The sequence below is a fragment of the Delphinapterus leucas genome, chromosome 16 (assembly GCF_059928025.1).
Source record: "Delphinapterus leucas isolate spDelLeu-1000000601 "Yukka" chromosome 16, BTC_Dleu_Yukka2, whole genome shotgun sequence".
NCBI classification, from domain to species: domain Eukaryota; kingdom Metazoa; phylum Chordata; class Mammalia; order Artiodactyla; family Monodontidae; genus Delphinapterus; species Delphinapterus leucas.
Genome location: NC_143144.1, coordinates 7,198,523 through 7,215,920, shown reverse-complemented (window position 1 = coordinate 7,215,920; position 17,398 = coordinate 7,198,523).

Sequence of the window (17,398 nt, the reverse complement as noted above, 5' to 3'; positions counted from 1 at the left end):
GGGTTCTCACTAAGAAAGGAAGGAGAATGGACCCTGGAAGATGAATCCTTCTCTACCACGGGATTCTAACTGGAATTGCATTAACCATGCAGTATAGTAGTAACATAAAATTGTAAAGATATACATTTTATGAAATTAAATTTTTCTGATTCAAAAAGTTTATGCCTTCTCATTATTCAGCATTTGTTTTACCTTCTTCAATATGATTTTACCACTTTCTTTATTTAGACCTCTACCTTTCATTTTACATTTATTCCCAGCTCTCGCTGATTTTTTGGAAATATTGTAAACAAAATAATCTTTTTTTTCCTATTTTCATTTGCGGGTCTTTATTGCTAATATAAAGAAAAACTGTTGAATTTTGTATTTTTAACATGCGTCCAATTTTCCAATTTTTCTTTTTCATTAAAGCTTCTTCTTAAAGAGAATCTTTTGGGGTTTTCTAGGTGTAAAATTACATTGTCAGTGAATATAGATGTTATTATTGCTTCTTTTCCAATGTTCTTGTGAATTATTTTATTGCCTTGTCACTGCATTTACTAGAACCTACAACATCATATTGGTTAATAACACAGATAGAAGGAATTGTATGATATTTATGATTTTAACTGAAATGATTTTGTTTCATCATTCAAAATATTTTCTGTTGGTTTTTGATAGGTCAATTTTTCAAATCATCAAGTGGTCACCATTTATTATTAATTTATTCATAGTTTTTATTAAGAATGACTCTTAGGTTTCCTAAATGCCTTTTTAGGATTTATTAATATGAACATATTTTCCCTTAATTTATTGATGTTATGAATTATGTTGACAGATTTTGTAGTATTGAAGCATCCATGCAATGCATGTATAAATCCAAATTGGCCATAGTGTATTAATGTTTGGAAACATGAAAAATATTGAAGTATATTTGCTATATTTTTGTTTATAATTTTGTTTCTATAGTCATACATAATATTGCGTGAAGTTTTTAAAAGATTAGTTGTATTTAAAAATAATTATCTTTACCAGAATTTGGTACTAAAATCATGCCAGCTTCATAACTTTAGTCATGGGGGCCTTTCCATCTTTTCTTATGGTTTCGAGTTGAGAGTTTAAGGAAGAGTAAAACCATCTGGACATGACGTTACTAAAGGTTAGTAACAATAACTCTTTAGTAACAATAGCTCTTTAAACACCTTTCCAAGCCTCTGTGTCAATTACTCTGTGGCTGTTCTCTACTTTATCTTGGGTCAGTTTTGGTAATGTATAGTACGTAGAAAGTATTTCCTCTAGATTTTCAAATTTATTACCAAGAAGTTGTATGAGGTATTGCAAGGTTGTTGTTTTTTTAATTTCTTCTCCTTCTCTGTCTGTGGTTGTGTTTTTCCTTATTCCTAATCAAGCATATCTTTTGCCCATTTTTATTTCAACGTTTAAAAAATGTTATCATAATTAAATTCATAAGGGTTTGGTATTTTCACAAAACTAGCCTTCAGATTTAGTTATTCTTTAATTATTTAGTTATTCCATTTTTTGTTTATTATTATCCCACTTTTATCTTTACTAATAACCTCTTCATATTTTCTTTTGGTTGATTTTATTGTTGTTTTTCTAATTTTCTATAATACAAAGTTTCATTATTAGTAATCTTTCTTTCTTAAATAAAACATTTCAGTTTCTAAATTCTCCTCTGAGCTCATGCTGCCTTTCAGTGTTGATTGCCTCATTGTTCCAGAATTTGTCTAAAGCTATATTTCTTAATTTCTAGGTACTCATTTTTATCATTTTGTATTATTTATTCTAACACTATTGAATAATAAGAAATATGGATTTTCAAATCTTTCTTTGTTCCATCAACTTAGAAACTAATTTTTACTACCTATATTAGGGTTATGGGTTCATAGGTTTCTTTATGTTTTCAATTTTTGTCTGTTACTTATGACTGATTTTAAAAGGGTTGTATTAAAATCTCTGATGAATATTACCTTTTTATGTAATTCCTCTTCTATTTCTAATAGGTCTTGCTTCACAGAGTTAGCTGCTAGTCTTGTGTGTGTGCACAGAGGTTTATGAGTTATTATAAACTTTGTAATATCTGAGAAGCAGACGCCAAGATAGGATTAAATATGGAAGAATTCTATTAGGGGAAAGCCTGTGAGAGAAAATGGAAGGGAGCTGGGAAAGGCTGGAAGGGGCATCAGACCATGCAAGTCTGACCCTGAGTACGGGAGAGACTGAAGGAAGCTTCTAGACTGCCCTCAAGTCTAATGAATTATCAGCTCAGCAAGCCTGCCAGGAAATCCCTGAGCCAAAGTCGTCGGTCAGGGAGTCTTGTGTCTTCCAGTAATGGGCCTACTTTAGACCCCTTTCTCTCGGTCATGGTCCTTGCCTGCGAGCAGCTTCAGGGAAAGCTGGCCTCTCCACAAATGTGAACATGGTTTTGGAAGGCGGCAGCGGGGATTCGTGGTCAGTTATGCTCTCTGTAGTTGGAGGTCAGCTAGGGGTATTCTAACAACACTTGGTTTTAAGAAATACATTCAACTTTTATTAACTGAGGGTTTTATTATTTTCCAAATCTATTTGATCACGGAATCTTTTTGTTTTTTCCTACCGAGCGCATGAAGCACACTCTGGGAAATGTTCTTCTAGTTACACATCCTTAGGCATTGTCCTTGGTCATGTCTAAAATATCTTACCAATGATATTTATGAAGACAGAGAAAGCATTTATATCCAAGTTTGCAGCCAATATAGAACAAAATGGAAAACAAATTCAATAGATGCACAGAAGTTCCTCTTCCTAGGTACCAATCCAGTTCTAAAAGGCATTTTGCAAAGCCATTTGTTCATAAATTCATGGGGAGGGGCCGTTTTTTGTTTTTTGCGGTACGCGGGCTTCTCACTGCTGTGGCCTCTCCTGTTGCGGAGCACAGGCTCCGGACGCGCAGGCTCAGCGGCCATGGCTCACTGGCCCAGCCGCTCCGCGGCATGTGGGATCTTCCCGGACTGGGGCACGAACCCGCATCCCCTGCATCGGCAGGCGGACTCCCAACCACTGTGCCAAAAGGGAAGCCCCACTTTCCATTTTTAAAAGTCACTTCCTCTGTTTTCCTTGTAATTGTAAGCCTCTGTTATGAACCCTTTTGATATTTTCTCAGCGATGCTTTAAAGATATTATGGGTTTACTGATGTTCTTAAGACAGCTCAATAAGAAACAGACTATTGAACTTTGTGGTGTCGGAGTCTAAAATGAGTATGCAGACCACTAATGTCATTTGTTGGTGGCAGTGGGACCTGAAACAATTTGCTCTGGATGAAAGCTTTGCTTACGTCTGTAGAAATTTACTGGTTAAAAACTTGTAAAGAGGGCTTCCCTGAGGTTCCAGATCCTTCTTTACTAAGAGGCAAGAGTTTCATTAATAGATAATAAACTTAACCTGGGTTCCTGGTTCTTCCAAGACCTGTATTTAGTTGTCTCGTTCTTAGGTGCCTCCTCAAATAGCCAGTGGGACTCTCCCAGGTACTTCTTACCACTTAAATAGTGGTCCAAACCTCTTAGAGAAGAAAGGAAATTAACCTCTAGTCTTCTATATATGACTCAATAAAAGGCCAGGGGCTTAAAGAAGTCTCAGCCCTGGCATCCCTTCTTTTACCACTCCTGGGAGCATTTGGCCCCATCTATTGGCCTAGGCCTACCTCAGTCTCTACAACAAATCTTTAGGCAGGAGAACATTAAGTGCCTCCATTCCCAAAACATTCCCATACCCTGACGCTCAGCATTCACCCCTTGATACAATTCTTGACCTCGTGTGTCTGCTCTGATAACTGGGCTCCAGTCCTGTTGCCATGACTCCACCTATGCTTTGTACCACTTCTGTAAATAATCCTCTAAAGGGACAATGCAAAATAATGTCAGGGGTACTTGATTGCATCATAAGACACAATTAATAGAGTGAAAAGGCAACCTATGGAATGGGAGAAAATATTTGCAAATCATATATCTGTTAAGGGGTTAATATCCAGAGTATATAACCTCACAACAACAAAAAGCAAACAATCAATTAGAAAGTGGGCAAAGACTTGGATAAACACTTCTCCAAAGCAGATATGGGGAATTCCCTGGTGGTCCAGTGGTTAGGGCTCAGCGCTTTCATTTCTGGGCCCCAGGTTCGATCCCTGGCCTGGGAACTAAGATTCTGCAAGCAGTGTAGCACGGCCGAAAAAACAAAACAAGCAGAAAACAAAACCAAAAAAGATATGAAAATGGCTGATAAGCACATGAAAAGATGTTTAATATTACTAATCATTAGGGAAATGCAAACCAAAACTAAGTGAAGTTCTGACTCACAGCCATGGGGATGGCTACTATCAAAGACACGGAAAATAAGAAGTGTTCATGAGGATATGGAGAAATTAGAACCCTTGTGCACTGTTGCTGGGAATGTAAAATGGTAACGCTGCTGTGGAAAAAATTATGGGGGCTCTTTGCAAAATCAAAAGCAGAATCACCATTTGATTCAGCAGTTCCACTTCTGGGTATGTACCCAAAACAATTGAAAGCAGGGACTCAGAGATATTTGTATACCCATGTTCATAGCAGCACTATTATTCACAATAGTCAAACAGTGGAAGCAACCCAAGTGTCCATCAACAGATGAATGGATAAACAACATGTGGTATATACATATGATTGTATCAGTAACATGTACATATGATTGAATATGTACACACCAAATGGGAAGCTTTAAAAGGCAAGGAAATTCTGATATATGTTACAACATAGATGAACCTTGAAGACATTATGCTAAGTGAAATAAGTCAGTCACAAGAAGAAAAATATCATCTGATTCCACTTTTTGTTTTAAGATGTTGGGGGTAGGAGTTTATTAATTAATTAATTTATTTTTGCTGTGTTGGGTCTTGGTTTCTGTGCGAGGGCTTTCTCTAGTTGCAGCAAGCGGGGGCCACTCTTCATCGCGATGCGCGGGCCTCTCACTATCGCGACCTCTCTTGTTGCAGATCGCAGGCTCAGTAGTTGTGGCTCACGGGCCTAGTTGCTCCGCGGCATGTGGGATCTTCCCAGACCAGGGCTCGAACCCGTGTCCCCTGCATTAGCAGGCAGATTCTCAACCACTGCGCCACCAGGGAAGCCCCTGATTCCACTTTTATGAGATACCTGGAGTAGTCGAATTCATTAAGATGGGAAGTAGAATGGTGGCTGTGAGGGGCTGGGGGACAGAGGGAATGAAGAGTCATTTAATTGGTATAGAGGTTCAGTTTTGTAAGGTGAAAGGAGTTCTGGGGGTAGGTTGCACAACAATGTGAATGTACTTAAGGCAACTGAACTGTACACTTAAAAAACAGGCAAAACGGGTCTTCCCTGGTGGCGCAGTGGTTGAGAGTCCGCCTGCCGATGCAGGGAACACGGGTTCGTGCCCCGGTCCGGGAAGATCCCACATGCCGCGGAGCGGCTGGGCCCGTGCGCCATGGCCGCTGAGCCTGCGCGTCCGGAGCCTGTGCTCCGCAACGGGAGAGGCCGCAACAGTGAGAGGCCCGTGTACCGCAAAAAAAAAAAAAAACAGTTAAAATGATAAATGTTACGTCATGTATATCTTACCACAACTTAAAAAAGGTACCCAATTGAATCAAAAGACCTAAATAGATGTCATGACTCTGGTCTTATTGTGCATATCACTAACCTCTTCACAACTTAGTTGCTTCACTGTAGAATGGGAAGCCTAATTTATTCCTACTTATATCCCAGGAACATAGAGAGTTAAATGAGATAGTCCATGGAAAATTACGTTGTGAACAATTTAGGATTATTTTAGCGTAAGATATCAGTTAGTAAAGTGTAAAGAGTTGGGGATGTTTAGGATGTCTCTAAGAAGCCAATGGAATTTGAAAGAAATTTATAGAATTAAAAGAATCCAAGGGACAGGGAGTACGGCAAGGACATGCAACTCACGTCAGTACATTTCACCGAGGACTTTCCCTACATCAGGCACATCCTAGACACATGACACGAGAACAGCCCCTCTCTTTGCTGAGCATATTGAAATTGAAGATAAAAACCCAAACATTCACAGAACACCATACTGAGGAAGAAACACAGAGGACCGTAAGAGATTGTGGGCTTCCTGAACAAGGCAGACTTCTCAGAGGAAACATCTAAACTGAGGTCTGAATGTTGAGTAAAGTTAAACCAGGCCAAGAGGAAGGAAAACACGTTCTAGGAAGAAGAAACAACTTGCGAAAATGTGTGAAGGTAAGAGAACACCTGATGTGTTTGAGGAGCTAGAAGAAATTCCTCAAGGAGTTTGGGAGGGAAGAGCTACGAGTCAGCAGGAATCAGATCACGCGTGGACTTGCGAGCCATAAGGAATTAGCATTCAATCCAAAGGGCAGTAAAATGTCACCAAAGAGTTTTAAGTAGGTAGTGACATCAGCAGATCTTCATTATATGAAGATCACAGGTTATGGGGTAGAAGAGTGTACTAGGGTGGGCATGGAGGAGAAGACCAGACGTAGAAAGAGCATACAATAATCCAGACACGGATGATAGAAAACAACACAGACATTCAAGGTACATTTAGGAAGAAGAATTGACAGGACATGATGTTATATTGGAAGTAGGGGAAGAAGGAAAGAAGAGAGTCCAGTCTGGGCAACTGTGAAGTTGGTGGTAGCATGTAGAAGTAGAGATGATATCAGAAGATGAAAAAAGAGGGTATGTGATATGGAAACTACAGAGTGGGAATCAAAACATACATAACCATTCATGAGCAATAATACAAAATATGTATAAAAGGGAATGAAGAACAAATAGTGGAAATATTGGAAAAAGAAAAGGACATGGTTTCATAAGAAGTTCAGTGCAATTCACTGTTTATATTTTTAGTTGGGAGAAAATGCCATATAGCAAATGTAAAATAGGAAATGAAGGGAAAAAATAAAAGGTGTAGTCGGGACTTCCCTGGCAGTCCAGTGGTTGGGACTTTGACTTCCAATGTGAGGGGGGGCAGGGGAAGGAAGTTGGGGAGTGGGTTTGATCCCTGGTCAGGGAGCTGGGATCCCACATGCCTCGAGGCCAAAAGACCAAAGCACAAACAATGGAAGCCGTGGTGTAGCAAGTTCCGTAAAGACTTTAAAAATGGTCCCCATCAACACAAATCTTTAAAAAACAAAAAAAAAAGGTATAGTAAATGGAAAAATGCTAAATAAGGTGGCAGGAATATGTTCTAATATAATTAAAATGCTCAGAGTGAATGTAAATGGATTTAAAACACCCATTAAAATTGACCCTGGATTTTAAAAAATAAAGGAAAAACCCAGTATGTTGTTAGCAATGGACAAACTTGAAATAAAAGCAAATGAATATTTGAAACAAAGTTTTGTTTTTTTCTATAGCTTCTTACTTTTATAAGCCTACGCACGTTACAAGAATGAACTCATTTAGTCCTCATGATGATATTATGAGGTAGTTACTATTAATACCCTCACCTAATGGATGAGGACATTAAAGCATAGAGGTTACATCTTCGATCCAAGATGAAAGAAGTAGCAAGTGTCACAGCTGGGATTCAAACCCAGTGGTAGAACAAGATCCAGAAAGTTATGCAAATATGGATTGAAAGAAAACAGATGTTCAAATTTTAACATCTGACAAAACAGAATTCAAGACAAATAATATCATACTAACCAAAAAGGGACATCACATACTTGTGAAAAGAAAAGCAATTGTATTTGGTGGCTTTTAACATACCCATTTCAAACTGATAGATCAAACAAAGAAAAATAAACAAATGTTTAAAGATATGTTTAAATACCACTCTCTCAGAAAGGTCCTCCTGACCCACCCTTTATGAAGTAACTCTTGCCATGTAGACCCTAAATTCTCTATCACCCTTATTCTGCTTTATTTTTCTCCAAAGCTTTTATCACTACTATGTGTTTGCGTGTAACATATAATATGTCGTTATTGTTTATGCATTTCTTATTAGCCCCACTAGAATATAAGCTCCATGAAAGGCAGGGATTTTGTTTTGTTTAGCACTGTATCTCTGATGCCTAGAAGAGTGTCCAGCAAATAATAGGTGTTGAATAAATATTCACTGAAATAATTAACAAATAAATGAATCCAAATAACACAATTAACAAGATTGAAGTACTGTGTATATAGCTTACTCTGTGTACATATCCATACCCAACAGATATAGAATAGAGAGTGAAAATGGAATAGTCACAAAAACCGAGCATGTGTTGTCATAATGAAAGTTTCAAAGAAATATTTCAAAGAAGTAGATGATGTTTCCTAAAAAAAAAAAAATCATAAATCAATACAAAAGAATATCTAAAATCTAAGTAAAGTACTAAAAATTACACTAAATAATTACAAAATCTAAATAATTAAAAAACTGAATAAAATAAAAAGTAATTAGTAACCAACTAAGAAGTAATAATTAAACTACACTAACAAACTAAATAAACATTCTAACTACATGAAAAGAAATTAAATAAATAAAGCTAAATGACTTACCTAATAAGTTAATTAAATTAAATACCTAAATTATACAAACTAAATAAAATACTACCAAAATCTCCTGAGATAAAGATAAATCATTTTAAATATGCCATAATACTTAGAACTGAATGACTGTAAGGTACTTACTTGTTAAAACTAAGAGGATGTAATAAAAGCATACCTAGAGAGAACTTGAGAATTTTATAGTTTTAATACATTTATTGGAATAAAATAATAAAAGCAAGTGAAGCCAACCTTCAACTCAGGAATTTCATAAAAGAATACCAGTACAAACACAAAGAATGAAAAGGAAAATATTATTAAAGATAAGAACAGAGCAGAATTCAATTCTGCTCCTGCTTAGAGAGAGGCTTAATACTATTTGAAGATAGACTACAATAAATTAAAGATGTATATTGCAAAACCTAGAGTAACTTAAGAAAAGTAAAACAAGAGGCATATCTAATGAGACAATAGTGGAGTAATCATAATGGAATCGAAACATATGATTTATTAATCCACAAGAAGGCCAGAAAGAATTTAAAATATCAAAAAAACAATAGGTGCTTTCTCATCTGATAGTAAAACCTAGCTGTCAACAGACACCGCACACACATACAGAGCTTGCTTTTAGCCTTTTAATTCCTTCTTCTTAGCCATGAAAAGGTGGCCAGGCTCACTGGGCGTTTGAGAGAAGTCTTTACTGTGAAAGAGAAAAACAAGCAGTACAGTAGGAAACAAAGAAACTCAAAGAGGAGAAGCCTTTTAAATGTACACATTTGTAACCCTCAGAGAATGCAGAAAACATACCATAATCATAAAACAAGAAAGGACGTTCTGTTCTAAGAGCAAGACTGGCTTTTGAAAAATAAAATTATGTTAATAGTGTTTTTAAAACAATTAATAGAAAGATTAGAGGAAAAAGTAAAGAATTCTCTCATAAAGTAGAACTAAAAGACAAAAACATGAAAAAAGGAAGAGAAAAAAGATAAGTAAAGCACAGACTTTCTCCAGGAGATCTCATATCTAACTGGTAGACATTCCAGAAAGAGAATACATGGAAACTGGAGGAAAAGGAAGTATCTTAGAAATAACTCAAGTTCTCAAATGGGAGCAATGAGTTTCTAGATGGAAAGCTGATTATACAGGATAATGAGTGGAATTTCAAAGGACTACTCCAGGGCATACCAGCTAGAATTTAGCGATAAAAGAGATCCTAAAATCTTCCAGAACAAAACAAAGCATCAAAACCAGGTCATATATAAATTATTGAGAATCAGAATGGCATCGTTTCTCAAAAAGAACACAGGAAACTTGAAGACAATTGAGTAATGCCTCCAAAATTCTAAGAGAAAATACCTTCTAACCTATAATTCTGTACCTAGCCAAACCATCAATCAAGTGTTAGGACACAATACAAATATCTTTCAACATTCAAGCTCTCAAGAAAAGTTATCTCCATTTGTTCCTATTATTGCCCAAGAAGCTAAAAATTAGTTCCACCAAACTGAGGGAGTAAACCAAAGGAAGAAGATTTGTGGTTTAGGAATCAGGGATCCAACACAGGAGAGGAAGGGGCAAAGGGAATTCATGCGATGGTTGATAAGGAAAGTCCCTGGAGATCAGATGAGCCACCAGGCCTAGCACAAGAGCAGGACAGATAGGAACTGAGAGACCGCTCAGGGGGAGATGTAGTCAAACAATAACAGTAATAATCATGAATTAACATATCAGAAGGAGAAAAGATTATCTGATGGCTTGAATACCTTGAGAGGAAATGTAAATTTGTGGGAAAGTGCGGGGATGATTTAGTATAATATAGAAAAATCATTTTAAAAAATTAATTTAGTTAATTTCTTTCACTTCAAAAAGGAAGTGACATAATAGCGTTTTACAAGATTCAGCTGTAAATAATAAAGATGTAACCGGATGTTAGCCATCTGAATGTAAACCTTCAATCTTGATTTGAACAAAGTAAGAATATAATTGGGCACAGGGACAGTAGGGTGTGTGTGTGTGTGTGTGTGTGTGTGTGTGTGTGTGTGTGTGTGTGTGTATGTGTGTATGTGTGTGTGTGTATGTGTGTGTGTGTTTGGGGGGCATGGGAGAGACCCAAATCCCCTTTTTATTACAGAAGGTTAATAGACAATATCTAAATTTGAAAATAAAAACCTTTTTCTTACAGGATGCTATTTTGAAATAGCGAGGCATAAACCAGAAGCAGCAGCTGAGAGAGTTAAAACTGAGTCCACCTGGGGAGTGGTGACTAGGAAAGAGAAAAGTGTGGTGAGGGGACTGCTCTTTTATGATAAGCCTTATGGTACTGTTTGACTTGCTAAGCTGTTTCTGGGTTACTTTGATAAAAAATTAACATTTAATTACAATTAGATGAAATCGTGGGATTGCCGATAATGAATCATAGTTATCCTCCTAAAAGATCTATCCAAGTTGCTTCCAACTTTTAGAAATAAGCCTCGGCAGTGAAGTAATATGTGACATATTCCGGGAGAGTGATGAACTAGGTCTTGAAAAAGAACAGCTAGGCAACTCTGCCGTGTTCCACACCCACACAGGGACTAGCCAGCCATTACGCATGTCCTGTTTTCTAAAGAAATATTGGCTGAGGAAACATTGATTTATCACTATTTTATGAGGAGATAAATTGGCAAAGGCTGTGGAGCAAAGAGTATACGGAGTATGGGTTTGAAACTGGAAATTTTCCACCCAGATTTGAAGAGAACTGTTGTAGCTAAATGGTATAGTTATTCATTCAATGAAAACGTAAGGGGTAACTAAGCATAAAGCACTGTGCTTAGACTTTGGGTGGGGAGGTGCTTATAAAGATGAATGCACCCATTCTCAAGTCACTTAACAATTTGCTGGGGATGATATGAGCACATGGAAATTAAGTAACATGTCACAGTCAGTATATCAAGTCACTTAGGCAGGGTCTCTGGAGCAGCTTGGTTTGACCTGATACTCTCATGCATTTTGAGAAAGGATGATATGTACATGGTGATGCTTTTTACATTCCTAATGTGTAGGTCTCAAGGAAAAGACAATGGGAAAGGATGAAAATACATCCTGTAAAGTCGAACAGAACTGTCTGCATGGAAGGAAGGAGGGAGAAAGCCAACAACTAAACAACAGAAGAGGAAGGGGAATCAGAGAGAGAACTTTAAGAGAGGAATAAGAACCCTGGAACCTGAGGTTGGTAAGCCAATGGTTACAACTCACAGATCCAGTTTTAGGAAGTAAGTGGGTGGAGGGGCTGGATCACCATGTCTGTGGGTGTTGATATTTAATTTCACAAAGCATCATAAAGCAATGGGACATAAATCAAGTCCTGGCACGACGGACAGCTGCCAGGGGTGGTCTATCCGTACCTTGAGATTTTCACGTACCGACTTTTTGCTTAAGATAAACAAGCTGTAAACGGATGCTTGCCCCTTATGATGTTACTTTTGTAGTTTGTTGCCGTAGATATTTTATTCTGGATCTTCATTAATATTTGAGTTATTCTTGGAAAACATCTTTTCACCGCTTTTCACTTAACTAAAAAGATGAGTTAAATGTGGCTTTCAGCAAAGCAGAGAAGATCATTAAAACCGTAACATTTGGGCTTCCCTGGTGGCGCAGTGGTTGAGAGTCTGCCTGCCGATGCAGGGGACACGGGATCGTGCCCTGGTCCGGGAGGATCCTGTGAGCCATGGCCGCTGAGCCTGTGCGTCCGGAGCCTGTGCTCCGCAACAGGAGAGGCCACAACAGTGAGAGGCCTGCGTACTGCAAAAAAAAACAACAAAAAAACCCCCGTAACATTTGAAGATAAAAAAATGAAAGGTTGATAACTGGTAAATCAAGATGGCAAACTTTAAAAAGGAAAAACAAATGTAACCGCACAGCAGGGTGGGGAGGAAGTAGTGTTGGAAGGCCTTGAGAACTTGGGAAAATACTTGGTTTGGGGGTGAGAGAGATTGCCAGGGTAGCCAGATGGCTCAAAAAAGGGTCACAGAATGTGACTCCAGGAATGTAAAATGTGTTTGAAATACCAGGACATTTGTAATGTAGATTAGAAAAAGGCATCTGACAATTCCTTAGCTAAAGACTTTATTAAGCAACAATAATACAATCCAGGAATACAGAAACTTCAAGAAAGAAATTTAGATAACTTCAAACATCTAAATATCATAGTACGCACGTCTCTTAAGGATAACTAAAATTACAGAGCTTTCGAAAGATATGGCCACAGAGTGGCCACCAGTTTATCCGAAGGGGACTAGTCAGAAATGAATGAAGAAAAACAATGAGCTTTCCAGTCAGGACAAATAAAGCAGCGGTGATCTAAGTAAGAAAAAGCAGTATTGGGGAAGTGCTTTGTAATATTGTTTTTGTTTTGTTTTTCTGTTGTAGCACTTTGGCTTTTCTCTGTAGTATAGAGAATCTAGGAACAAAAATATGTCATTGGAGCCAACATCAAATTCATACTAACAGGGTCTAAGTCACTATGAAGAGTTGTGTAGGGCTGCTGTTAACCTGGTCTGAACCATCGTTTTATGACTACGTGTAAAGCCCTGATGGGTTAACAAGAACCTGTTCAGTTTTGTGGGCTCATCGCTTAGAGCAGCTGGGTGGGCACTGGATGTCATATCAGGCTAGACCAGCAGATTGCATTTTAGCCCCAGAGCCCCAGAAATCAGTCACACAGTTAGACCGGGGGTGCAAAAGCTCCATGAAGAGCCCAGAGTACCAATCTCTGATGACCTGAGAATAGGGAGAGGATTGAGAATCATCTCTCAATTCCCCAGACTCCTTGTTCTGTGCCCAGGACAGTCTGCTTACTTCCTCCCCCAACCCCATCCCCTGATCTGACAGCCCCCGTCCTCACGGTGTAGCCGGTGCACTAAGGCGGCTGTTCCTCTCAGGGCCGCCATCACCCCAGGATGCACCTGGTCACAGTTACTCAGCGGTCTTCCTGGAAGAGGTCCCTAGTGTTTCTCCCACTCCCCCAGCTGTGAATTTGGCCAGGAAGCAGGGAAATGCCCTGTGGAACATTGATCCGAACAGATGAAGCAGATCGCACAGGTCAAGTGATGACTCACGCTTTGGAGCTCATTTCATCCCAAAGGGAAAGTCTATACTCTTTCCCCGAATCCTCTGACATAAATTGCAAAGGTTTAGAAAGTCTAAAAATAAATGCTTCCCCAGTGCAGAGTTGTCACAAGGAGCGAATCCCCAGCTTGGTTTTAATTTCCTGTCTTGTAATGCTTTCTATATATGAAACCCTCTGCCATCTCTTTTAAAGCTGCCATCACAACTTGATTTGTGTTTAATGGAGAAACTGAGTCATAAAAGGTCGAGTGATGTTTCCAAGGTCACACACACAGTAAGGAAAGGGGCTGGAATTCTAGCGTGGGTCTCTCTGCCTCTGCTCCTCCTTTAAGCCACCTTTCCCGCTGATTCCATCTGCATCATCCCTTGGTCCTCTGAATTACTAGACAGTTATGGCTCACGCTACCCGATGCAGCTTCCAGTGCTCTGCTGTCTCTCCTTTCTCCCTTGTTCGAGTTTGGTTATCGCATCCTTCCCCGGGGCAGGGGGTCGAGGAGGGCAGAGTCTGAGGACATAACCACAACCTAAGTTAAATGCAGTCGTGTAGTCTGAGGCATTAGCTGGTCCAAGTCCCAAAGCAGGAGCAGGCTGGGGACGAGTGACTGTCTAGCTGAACTCTAATCCCCTCAAGGGCAAGGACCATCCGTCCCCTGCCACTAGACTCTACTTGGGTATACACGGCAGTACCTAGCTCAATACTGAGTGAAAATATGTGCAATTGATGTTTCCATATTTGGATTTTAATTATGATCCTAATTGCTCTGCTACTCTAAATTTAAATAAATTCCATTATTACTCTAATTTTGAATAAATTTATTAACCACTTAAAAAATGTTTATCCTATTCAAGATGCGGGTGGGCTTTCTGAGGAGCTGTATTTCAGAAGGATGACCGCGGTCTCATAGAAGGTACTGGGGTCCGTTTCTCTGCGAGCAGACAAGATGTGAGGATGCTGGTGGGGCACGGTGCTGGTTGGCGTGCTGGGTGCCTCACCTCCAGCTTCACAACGTTCCCAGGGTACCAGGAGTGAAAGAGCCCCCGAGGAAGCTCTCCCTGCCAGTTGGCCTGGTTAGTAGATACCTCCCTTCACCTATAGGACTCTGGGGGAGAGAATGCCCAGAAAAGAGTAGAGGTTTCAATCGAACTATGAAAACTTTGTCCCAAATATTGGCAATATTTCCTTTTAGATGCCAGTGGAAACTTTTCTTTATCATGGTGCTACTAATAATTCTTTCAACAGGACATCATGCGGATGGATCATTGATCCAGCTCACCTTTTCTGCCTCCCACTTGCATCATTCAGAGCAGACGTGTGAGGAATTAGACCGTCAACAGACTTTTCATTGCTTTTTTATGCTCTAGAACTGTCAAATCACAGTCTGATTGAAGGCAAGTACCAATAGTGCCAACTGGCTACAGACTTGTGATAATCAATGTTGTAAATCTGTGATGGCCCTAGGTTGCAGTGCTTTCCAGCTCCCCCTCCCCTCCTGGTACCATCAGCAGCCCCTTAGCATAGCTCAGGTTCTTTTATTCTGTTCCATCCCCGGTAGGGGTCATTCCACTCTTATGTAGACATTTTCTTTTGGAAGGACTTGAGGTTACTGTGTTAGTTCCTCACCCATAACTATTCTTTCCTCTTTTCCTGGCTTGTTGGTACCCTTACCTCAGTTTCCAGGAATGTTCTCATTCTCCATGTCTCTTCCTTTTCCTATAAACTTTGCTCTTCCAGCAGATGGGCCACCAAATTTTGAATCAGAAAAGTTGGACTTTAAGTGCCAGCTTCCCACTTACAGCCAGTGTACCTGGCCGAGTCACTTCACGTCTCTGAGTCTTGATTTCCTTATCTATAAAATAAAGATCAAAAATATATTCCTGTGAATGCATTAGTCCCCATGATGTAATACATGTGAATACCTTTAACACTATAAAATGATATACAGATGGAAGGAACCGTATCTTTACAATGTCTTGTCCTCCATAGACTATTAGCAGAATCAGAGTACCTATGAGTGTCTAGGGTGAGACACCGTCGGGGGTGTTAGGGATGAGAAAATACCTCTGCTTTTCTTGTTTCCTCTTTCACTTGAACTACTTCAACTGTTAATCTTATCTTCTTAGATTATATTCATTTGTGTGAGCTACCGCAAATCTTTTGTCAATTGGGGGTAATAAATTATTTAATAAATAAGTAATTAGTAATATAATTAGTTAATGGTATAAGCCACAATCCCTACTCGTAAGTGGTATATATATCATAATGGAAAGACATCTAATGACACCAGGGATGATTTTGAAGCCCTGGATTTGATACACATATTTATTGTGAGATGGTCACCAAAATAACGTTAGTTAACACCACCAACCCCTCACGTAATTATTATTTTTTGTGTGTGGTGATTATATTTAACATCTATTCTGTTAACAACTTTAAAGTATAGGATACAGTTAATTATAGTCACTATGTTGTCCATTAAGTCCCCAGAGCTTATTCATCTTCTAGCTGGAAGATGAACCAACCTCTCCCCATTTCCCCCACCTGCCAAGACCCTGGCAACAACCATCCTTCTCCCTATACCTTAAGTTCAGCGTTTTTAGCTTCCACATACAAGTGAGATCATACAGTATTTGTCTTTTTCTGTCTGACTTATCTCAGCCCAACACCCTCAAGACCCCTCCGTGCTGTTGCAAAAAGCAGGAGTGGGTTCTCTGAAGATGGAAGGCTTTACACAGTGCATGAGGTCATGAGTTCTCAGCAGGCACCAGAAGGGACAAACTCACAGAGAAAGGCATCATTTTCCTCCAGCAGATTCAGGGAGGAGGAAGTCTGCCCTGCGACTGGAACAGTGCTGAGTCACGGAGAGGCCGACCCATTAGCAGCCGAGAGCCAGCCCACATCCTCACAAAGTGAGGACAATTGCGCAATCTTCAGAGGAGAGAATTTACAAACCAGGTTGGCAGCCAAACTGACAGACCTAGGACTGTTATTCAACAGACAAGACCGTCTGCCTGCTGACTCTTTTGGAGACGTGAACCCAGCAACATGAGTGTTTATACCCAGGAAGCTGTTGGTCACCACGGACAGTCAAACAAGACTCCTTTAGATTGATGTTTCTGTCTCTCTCTCCCTGTTTGAGCATCGTGTGAGATTGTACGGTTACATGCGTGCGCTAAGCAGACAGTTGATACTAGTTAGTTCTGATTTCGTTTGGCCCCTGAAACAAGAAGCTATTTACTAATGGGGCTATTTTAGTGCATATCGGCTCTCTTGAGGGTCATGCCGAGACATAGGTGGCCATGGCAGTTGGTAAATTAGCTGATCACAAATGGCCTGGTGGGATCAGAACAGGACACCTTTCAGTTAGGGAGAAGAAAAGAGAGTCACAAAGCCAGCCAGGGAAGTACAAATTGCGACCCTGCCTTTTAAGAGCGTGAAGCGCTAACCTGGGATCCTCACTCTGGGGACCAACGTTTACTTGATCTGTACCTTCCCCTGTGGTGGGGCTTCACTGGCAATTCGTCAGTTAGATTTCTGGCCAGTTCTGCCCCTACCTTGGTACCCCCCTCCCCAAATGTCTGGTTGCCCTGTCTGGGTCTGGAAGCTCCAGCCTGTAAGGGACTGAGCACCTGTCTAAACCCCAGGTCCTTACTGATGGTTTCTTCTAACCTCCAACTCAGTCTTCCATGTTAGTGTTCAGTGCCGGGTACCAGGGTCTCCCAGTTACTGGGCTTCCTGCCCATGAACTCCAGTCCCTCTGTCACTGATTGGCTGCGTATGCAT